The sequence below is a fragment of the Amborella trichopoda genome, chromosome 9 (assembly GCF_054954075.1).
Source record: "Amborella trichopoda isolate Santa Cruz 75 chromosome 9, AtrichopodaSantaCruz75HAP2 v2.0, whole genome shotgun sequence".
Lineage (NCBI taxonomy): Eukaryota > Viridiplantae > Streptophyta > Magnoliopsida > Amborellales > Amborellaceae > Amborella > Amborella trichopoda.
This window is the reverse complement of record NC_142344.1, coordinates 30,698,307-30,708,404: the sequence shown is the minus strand read 5'-3', so window position 1 is coordinate 30,708,404 and position 10,098 is coordinate 30,698,307. Positions and strand designations below refer to the sequence as shown.

Below are 10,098 nucleotides of genomic sequence, written 5' to 3'. Positions count from 1 at the left end.
CCGCTCGCATTAATGATCGCGCGTAGTGTTGGTCTGCTCACGGTGATGGTAGAACGCGAGATTGAGTTGCGGATGGCGATGGTTGCGCACGGCGTTGGGTTATGTGTGGCGTTGACCATGGACGGCGATGTCTCATGGGGGGCCAAGAGTGATGGAAAAGAGAAAGCCCGATCACTGTGGTCTATTGCAAGCCAAGTCCTCTAGCACAACAGTGAAGTCCATGTTGTTTTGGAAGAAGGGAATCCATCATGGGTCAGTTCCTTGCCAGAGAAGTTTGCTTTGTATGTCAAAAGAATTGAAGCTGACTCAGAAATGGTTGGCCTCTTCCTTTTGCCTGTAACCATCCTCTTTGAGAATAACTTACAGATGAGTTGAAGCTGACCTGTAAGTGGTTTTGCTTCTTCTTCATGATGAGGGTGTTTCTTTTTGGCTTGTAACTGTTCTCTTATCCTCAAATGCAAGAGCTTTGTAACTTCCTTAATAACAACCTTTTCATTGTAACTTGTAACTTTTTCTAATGCATTAAAAGAAATGAACTTCCTTTGTGACGACTTAATGATCCTCTTCTCCATTTCTTTCTTTTTCCTGCACTCACCGCATTTTAGGGATATGTCAGGTATAACAATTTTTTTTATACCGGCCATTGATAGGGTGCATCGCCTCTTCTCCATGAAAGTTTGCTAGTATATATGCACTGTTTAGTGTGACCTTCTTGATTATGAATGGACCTTCCCACTTAGGTTCGAACTTTCCTTTGCGTTGCCCAAGCATGACAATGGGGACTGTTAGGACTAGACCCCACGAGCGAATGAGCAAACCTTGATAGACTTATCAAAGGCTCTCTTCATTCTTCCTTGATTGAGATCGAGGTTCTACTGGGCCTTTAGTCTTTTTTTGTCAAGGGCATCAAATTCTAGGTAACGGAGCTTGACCCTCTCATCTTCAGTCAATCCCTGATGTATAGTGACACAGAGTGAGGGTATTTGAGTCTCAAGGGGTAAAACTGCCTCACCTCCATAGACCAAGGAATAAGGAGTAGAGTTTGTAGTATTCCAAATGGTGGTGCGATAGGCCCACAGAGCTTTAGGCTGCTTCTCATGCCAACTCTTCCTTGACGTCAAAACTTACTTCCGGAGCACTCCGCAAGGTTTTGTTGAACACGTCAGCTAAACCATTAGCTCGAGGGTAGTACATGGTCGAGTATTCCCACTCGAAAATGAACTGCTTGACTAGGCAATCAACATGATGACGTCTTAACTAAGGGCTACTATTCGGTCTGGAACTCCGAACTGGTATATGATGTGGTGACGCATGAAGTTGGCCACAGTGGTCCCTGAAACCTGCTTGAGAGGGACCACTTCAGCCCATTTGGAAAAGTAATCTGTCGCTGATAGAATGAAGGCATGACCAAAGATGGAAGGAGGGTCAATGGGTCCCGCAATATTCATACCCCACCGGGAAAAGGGCCATGATGTCGCTGTATGATGGATAGGACTCGGGGGTACATGAATGAGGCTTGAGGGAATTTGACATACCTAGCATCTTTAATCATAGTTTTGGGCGTCAGCCACTATTGAAGGCCAATAATAGCCAAGTTTGCGTATGTGCTCGTAGAGCTTAGGGTCGGACTGATGTAGCCCGAAGATACCTGAATACACTTCTTCGAGTACTTTGCTTGCTTCTTGTGTATCAACGCATCTGAGGAGAATTCTGTCAAATGATCGGTGAAAAGGAACATCTCCATCGACAAGGGTGTACTTGGTAGACATGCGTCGTATGACATTGTGTTCTGCCTGATCCTCAGGCGGCCTTCCATGCTTTATGAAGTTCATGATAGGCTCCCTCCAGCCTTCCACTTGTTCAACCTCTGCACACATCGAGTCAAAGAATTCAGGCTCTTGCTTCTCGGTCCCGCATTCTTTACCTCGGGTCATTTCCTGCTCTGCTTTAATGACATCCTTGGCGGTAAGGAGTGCTCTAAATGGATAAGACGGGCATTCAGGGAAGGCATCTCTCTCATCATTTGCGTCAACTTTAGTACTCAAGTTGAAATGTCTTCATTTTATTACCCAGACAGGCGTGGGCGTTGATGAAGACAATTGAATGGTGGCCCCAAGCTTTGAGAGTGCATCGGCTTGCGAATTTAGCCTTCGTGATGATTGCATGGCCATTGCAGGGACTGATTCAAAATTTCATTAATTGTTGATGCAGGGGGAAAAATCATCATTTTTCCCTTATTTACTTAATTTTATTCAATTCATTTAATTGTTTATTTTCATCAATTAGGTTAAAAATTAATCATCCACTCATATGTAGGCCCCACTTCTATATAATGACATACTCTCGACATATAAAGGACCCTTCTTTAATAAATAAAAACTTCCCATCTTGCTTGAGTTTTGGGCCTCGGCTTGGAGAGAGAGAGAGGAGAGAGAAAATTTTGACAGGTATCCTTAAGCCTTAAAAGAAAATTTCTCTCTCCTCTCTCTTCTCTTTCTCTCTCTTCTCTTTCTCTCTCTTCTCTTTCTCTCTTCACTTTCTCTCTCCTCTCTTTCTCTCTCCTCTCTTTCTTCTCTCTCTTTTTTTTCTGTCTTGTCTTTCTCTCTCCTCTCTTTCTTCTCTTTCTCTCTCGTCTTTCTCTCTTCTCTCTTATTTCTTTTCTCTCTCCTCTTTTCTTTCCATTCTCTCTCCTCTCTTCTTTCCTTTCCCTCTCTTCTTCTTTCTTTCCTCTCTCTTCTTCTTTCCTTTCTTTTTTGTTCTCCTTTCTCTATCTCTCCCTCTTCACAGGGGTAGCAATGTGGGCCTACCCATTTTGACAGGCTTCGATGTAGTCTTTGTATTCTTTCTATCTCTCTCTACTCACAGGGGCAGCGACATGAGCCTACCCTCTTTGGTGGGCCTCTTCACCGCCCCTGCATTCTCTCTCTTCTCTCCCTCTATTTTCTCTCTTTCTTCACAGACAGCAGCTAAGCTGCCATCTGTGTGTCATATTCTCCTTTCTCTCTCTCCCTTCACAGAGAGCAGCTAAGCAACCATCTGTGTTCTCTTCTCTTCCCTCTCTTTTTTCACAGACAACAGTCAAGCCACCGTATGTGTTCTCTCTCTCCCCCCTTCATAGACAGTAGCAAGCTGTCGTCTATGTTCTTTCCCTCTCTTTCATCTTCACAGATGGCAGCAAGATGACATCTGTGTTCTCTCCCTCTCTTCTTTCTTCATAAACGACAGGAAGCCACCGTCTGTGTTCTCTCCCTCTCTTCTTTCTTCACAGATTGCATCAAGTCGTCATCTGTTCTCACTTTCTCTCTTCTTTTTTCACAAACTTCAGCAAGCCATTGTCTGTGTTTTCTCTCTCCCTCTTGTCTCTCTTCACTGATGGTAGTAGGCCGCTGTTTGTGTTCTTTCTCTCTCTCCTCACAAACGGCAACAAGCTGCTATCTGTGTTCACTCACCTTCTTTCTCTCTCTTTATAGACGACAGCAAGCTGCCATCCTTGTTCACTCACCTTCTTTCTCTCTCTTTCTTTCTTTTCTCTATACACAGATGGCAGTCAAGCCTTCATCCGTGTTCATTCACCTTCTTGCTCTCTTTCTTTCTTCTCTCTCTACGCAGATGGTAGTCAAGCCACCTTTCGTGTCCTTCCTTCCTTTTTCTCTCTCTTTTCTCTTTTCTCTCTTAATGTTCTTGTTTCCTTTATTTGAAGGATCTGCGTGAAAAATAGACCAACCTTCTCTATTTTTATTTTCTCTTTGATCATGCCTTTTTTGAAGGACTAGTTGAAAGACATACTAGCCGTCATCCTTTTCCTTTTAACACACATTACTTTTGGAGTACTGGGTAAAAAGTAGACCGGCCTTCAATTTTTTCTTTCTTTATTTCTCTTAAGTACTGGGTGAAAAGTAGACCAACCTTTAGTTTCATGTTTCTTTATTTCCCTGAAGTACTAGGTGAAAAGCAGATCAGCCTTCAATTCCTTCTTTTCTTTATGTCTTTGGAGTGCTGGGTGAAAAGCAGACCAGCCTTCAAACTCCTCTTTCTTTCTTCTTTTCTTCTCTCTCTTTCAATCTCTCGATCTCACCCTTTTTCTCTTTCTTTACTGTAAGATTTATACAAGAGTCCTTTCTCAAGGAAATGCCATAAGGTTGTATTATTGACATGGATTCCATTGTGTTATTTTTCATTTTTCTTTGAGTACACACGCAGGTGTGTGCTCACCCTAAGACAAGCTGGGGTCCTCAGACCCACTTGTCTGTATTCTAATATGTGTGTGTGTTTGCAAGAAGGAAGAAGTAAGCCAAGGGAGATGATTCTGAACCAGCCATAGGTCAGGGGGCCATTCTACGTGATCTAAGAGGGCGCCCATGCGAGTTAGCTTGAGCGTGTCACAGACCCACATGAGTTAAGTCCCGCTCATGACTCAATTCCTATATCACTGGTTGGTATTCCTGCTCGTGTCCTCCCTATGTGGCTCACGAGAAAGCGGTCTTAGGTCCCGGGTCCATCTCGAACCCGGAGCTATGCCACCAAGTCATCCCGACCTGAGGGAAGATCGAGGCATCTAACCACTCCATTCCCTCAGTCTTTCCTAATGGCCAACCCAATGTAAATTCTCAAGTTATCTCCCCGGCGGTTACCTAGAAAGACAAACATGATCAATCAAAGCATTCAGGGCATACAACTCATAAAGACCTGTGAAAATGCTCACTATAAGAAGCCTTACCCACCCTTCATTGACCAAGTTCCTTTTCCCCTAGGTTACCAAAAAGAAAGACTGCATATCTTTGATGGTACTGGCTCAACCCATCAACATGTGGCACACTTCGTGTCAACATGTCCAGAGTTAGCTTCCGGTCCCAGACTGCTTCTTCGATAGTTTGTGAAGACACTAGCCGGGCCTGCCTTTAAATGGTATGCACAATTTCCTCCGGATTCTTTTCCCTCTTGGGAAGAAATGGAACAGTTGTTATATAAATGCTTTTACAAAGTCGAATGAGAAGTTCAAGCTGTAGTCACTATGACTCAAAGGGTAAATGAACCAATAAATGAATACATTCAGAGATGGAGGGACATTGCAGTGTATCAGAGTAACCCATGCTTAAGATTGATGTTGTGCAAATCTGTATTAGAAACATGAAGAAAGAAATATCCCTTTAAGTTGAAGCATCTAATCCCACTACTTTCTCATCCAAATTCAATTGGGAATAGGGTTATTGCTTCTTTGTATGAGAGAACCTAGATTTCATGGTATATCCTATCCATGGGTTACCATTGCAATGAAGATAAGAACATGATCCAATAAAATTAAATAATATTATCAAAGAATTTCAAATTACCAATGAAAAAGCACATTGTCTTGAGTTGGAATATCTTTTTCTTGAGTTGGAATAGAGTTAAAAAGGTAACATTTTGAATAGTTCATGTCCTAGAGGATATTTTAATAAATTTTCCTTTTTATAACTCAATGTTACGTCTAGTGTGGTCATGATTTCAAAGATAACAAGATTGAAAGCATACTTAAGCACCATGGTGGAACTCAGTTTCGGAACTCAGGGGGAGGTCAAAGCCAAAATTTCACTACTAACATGTTTAACTCTTTAACTAGTTAGCAAAGAGACACAGTCAGTGCAGTGGTTACCGCCACACCCATTCTTCCCAAAACTCCTACTGCCTATGAACCTTTTAATACATTGGATACTTTGCAGGGAATAATACCATTCAGGGGTCTAGGGGAACCCCAGGACTGGTAGTTCCAACCTCAGGCTTATAACAGGGTACCTCTACCACCAAAGTTGTACCAGCTTAATCAATTTGAGCAAATGTTGAACAAGCAGTATAACTTTAGCAAAACTTGGGTACCAGTCTTGTTAAAAATGATGTTGGAACAAGGTACAATAGTTCTTCATGAGCCAAACAGACCAGATCATGTGGGACTTACTAATCACATGAATTAGTGTGCCTAACATCGGATGCTGAGTCATCTTGTGCAAGACTGCTTCCATTTTAAGGACCACATTGAAGCCTTGATTCAGAGAGCAAAAATTCATTTAGACTGTAGATGAAAATATTTTGAGACTGCGGAAGCTTCACATGTGGTCACCGTTGAAGAAGAACGAGTGCGGGCCTTGCAACCAGAAGAAGTACCACCTGACCTTATACCCGACCATTTCGCTATGATGGCGTTACAAGGGTTGATTACCCTGCTCTCATCAAGACAACCCAAACATTTTGTTTAGGGAATTGAAAATGTCTGGTGTCTATTCCACCAAGTGTGGGGCCATGAGATATCTCTGTGTTGTCATTTCAAGACATTTATACAAGAGTTCACAGTTAAAGGTCGAATTATTGTCAATGTACCAGTCTCAACTCGTGAACCACCTAATCCAGTGAACCTTAAAAATGCCACCAAGGCACCTCTTACTTCTTGCAGTACGAAGGAAGACGAGAAAGTTCAATCAAATGAGTCCAAAAAGGCAGGTGAAACAATGGAGGCATCGCACATGATCATAGTTCAAGAGGAATAGCCTCAGAGCATCCCTATGGATGAACTGTCCCTTGACAAGTTTCCCATCATTTTTTATATAGTTGTATAGTAGGAGATGAAACCTTGCTTGCCTAAGAAGCCAAAATACTTGAAGGAGGAGTGTAAGGATGTTTTGTGCTAATATCTTCAGATGAAGGGACATAACCTATTCCATTGTTGGTGATTCCGAGTCATCTTAGATGATATTATAAGAAATGGTGAAGTGTTCATAGATAACAAACCACCTCCACCTCAAAACGTTTCTCAAGAATTCGAAGCCCTGTTGCATAAGATAGTTGAGCAAGTGCATGCTCTTACTCATGAAACCCCGAAAACTCATGTTCCCTAGGCTCCCAATGTTGTACGTCATTTTTGAAGTACTTACATCTCTCAAGTGAACAAGGAGAAAGCCGAAGTTGTGCCGTAAAATAAAGCTTTGAATCTTATGACCTAGGTACCGTGCCATCACATTAAGGAAGGACCTTTCAACTTTATCCTTATGCTAGCAACTTCAAAACTATGCCAGACCACTGCCATTGCATTCGGAATGTCGAAAAACCCTCGGGGACCAAATTTGGGCTCAATCGGACCACCTCAAGGGAGTCTACACCCACACTGCCTCGCAGCAGGCGGGTTTCACATTAGCATGGTGCGGCTAACCGAACCAATCCCAACCATGAAGACTGCGACATCGTGTTTCAGGAGCAGCTTCAAGAACCTATGTTGCCTTCCACTAAAACCAGGAAGGACCCAGATTCAGATATGTTCTAAATCATGCTAGCCTCGTCATTTTGACCTAAGGCATCCATTGTGGCGCGACCTGGAGTTAAACTTCTTCCGAAAAGAACGTGCTTGCAAAACCAAAAAACCAGGGTTTAAGAAGAAGAAGAAGCCTTGAATTCAGTGAAGCACAACTCAACATCCAAGCATCGGATCACAGAGGGGATGAGTTCAATGCAACCACCTCGCAAAGAGCTACAGACTGGTATTACTCTTGCATTTAATCTAAGGTCCGATGAATGTAAGTCCCCAGGTCACAAAAGAAGTACCAGGTCATAGAAGAAGTAAACCTGCCTAGTTGACGGAATCCCTCTTTCCGGTGACTTTCCAAATTAGGAAAAAATCAAACCAAAAGAGAATCAGCCTAAACTTGGTGCAAAATGATTGAAACTGCCTCCTCTCTGTCACGACCCCACTCCCTGACCCTTGCCAGAGGGCGACAGAGCGTGGGATCACGACTGGAGGTTATGAATGTCACTCAGGTGGGAGTGGCTCAACACATAAAAACATGGAATCGAGAGCAAACCACAAAAGAATACTAGAATAAATCCATTCATTAAACAAGAATCAAACCAAAGGTACAACCATTTCATTCATTCATTATCAAAAGTCTTTACAATTTCTTAGAGGCACTACTGGCCCAAAATACACAAAATGAAGTATCATGCTGCTGAAATCACCAAAACATACTGTGAACATCTTCGGAAGATGGCTTCTTAAACTTCTTAATTTTGGGCGTCAAGCCCTCAAATTGCCACCCACCTTTGGTACTGCTGCCGCTACCCTTCACTCTACAGTTATGAGATTAAGATGGAATGAGCTAAAAGCCCAGTAACCAGATCACTACCCTTGCGTTCCCGACTAACAGTATATATATACATGATAACATGCCCATAGTTCATCCGAAATTGCATTTGTCTTACAGAGTGTTGTCACATATCAGATTACATATGAATGCTATATAATGAGAGTAAGAATCAGTTAACGGAGCATTACTCATCCTCAAAATGACATCTACTAGTTACCATCAGATAGCTTTACAGAATACAGAATACAAAAATCAGATAAGCATAATAGATTAATTTACACTCAAAGTAAAAGCCACATTGATCAGGCTAAGCCAATCCTGTAACTTGAGACTTCTACTCTCATTCAAGAGGGAGGATAATGACAAGTGGGTGCCCCACTTCATAATATCCTCACTCACGCACACATCCCCAACGTGCTTTGGGGTTTTCGATAGGCCAAGGCCTTGCAAGACCCGACCATCAATTGTGCCTTAGGCGAGAGGGCGTTACACTACCATTGAAGGACCTAATGCATAGTGCACATGAAAATTCGTGGGGCGTGAGCCTCCCAGTTATTTACAGTTACATCTTGACTGCATTCCTATCATAGGAATCTAGGTACAAAATACCTGACTACCATTGGAGGACCCATTGTGTAGCGGTCATAAAGTCAGTATATCCATTACCAATGGAGGACCCATTGCGTAGTGGTCGAAAATCACATATAACAGAATTCATGTAACAGAATCAGAATATCCACTACCAATGGAGGACCCATTATGTAGTGGCCGGAAATCACAGAATATCAGTTCTCATATAACAAGATCAGAATATTCGCTACCAATGGAGGACCCAATGCGTAGCGGTCAAGGCATATAACAACATCAACATGACAGAATCACAGTTTCCACTACCAATGGAGAACCCATTTCATAGTGGTCAGAAATCCGTATTCATATAGTAGAATCAGACCGTATCAGTATCACATTACTCAAATCCATATTATATCAGTATCAACATTAAATGATCACATTATCAGAGTCATGGAATATTAGTGTCGTTATCACATTTCTTGCAATTTAGCCCAAGACATCTGGTCAAAACATGTTCATAACTTTGGAAGTTAAAGACCGTTCTAGAACTAATTTTTGCACTAGAAACTCCTACCTTTCAAATGGGAGTGGTTCGAAGACAAATGGGCCCCGTTTGACCTCTTAAAGGTTCCAAGAGGTTAGGGCTAACTAGCTGCACCTTGCGATGTATAGTGGACAGCAAGGTACCCTGCTTCATATCACTATAACTTTCAAAACGTGAGGTAACTTGTGATAGTTTCAAAATCAAAGTCTACGCCAAGATGTATAGCTTTCTAATAAGGTTAATTTGAAAGAATTTGGATTCCATTTAGTGGTTCAAAAGTTCATACCAAATAGGGTGATCTTTCTGAATTTTATCAATACTGCCCACAGTGACATACCTTCATAAGTTGAAGAATAACTTTCAACCTATAAAGAATTTAAAAATATTTTCTCATGAAAATTGTAGCCCATTCAATGATGTTTCAAATGGCTATGGTTTGGCCAAAAATGGACTTCGTTTGGTTAGTTAAAACCAGTGCCAACAGCAGCATCAATCGAAAATCCAGCAAAACAGTCAATAGTGATATACTCTCTCATTTTGAAACACAACTTCATTTTCATAAAGAATTTCAACAATAAGCAAAAAAAAACATTTTACTAGACTCCTATATCTTTCTCACGGGGTGGTTTGAGGTCAATCGAACCCCATTTTATAGTTCAAAAGCCTCATTCAAGCACACACATAATTCTGGAATTTCACAGTGGCATATAACATGACTCAAGAATACATTCCATAACCCTCATTTCATGGTGAGTAATATGATAACAACCATTCTCTCACAATGTTAACACACATAACATGCATTTCTTACACAATCTAAGAATCAAACATTCATTCTCAACATCTATCATTATCATAAAACAAAAGCCCGAACTT

At 41.7% G+C, this 10,098-nt stretch overlaps 1 long non-coding RNA gene across 1 annotated transcript in view; it reads right to left on the bottom strand.

Annotated features, from left to right (window-relative positions):
- Positions 1-7,853: 7,853 nt before the first annotated feature.
- The window catches only part of LOC110006760 (uncharacterized), a 54,125-nt gene continuing 51,880 nt past the window's right edge, over positions 7,854-10,098 (bottom strand). The window contains exon 3 of the long non-coding RNA XR_002280026.2: positions 7,854-8,088. This is a non-coding gene — a long non-coding RNA (uncharacterized LOC110006760). The remainder of the gene's footprint in view (positions 8,089-10,098) is intronic.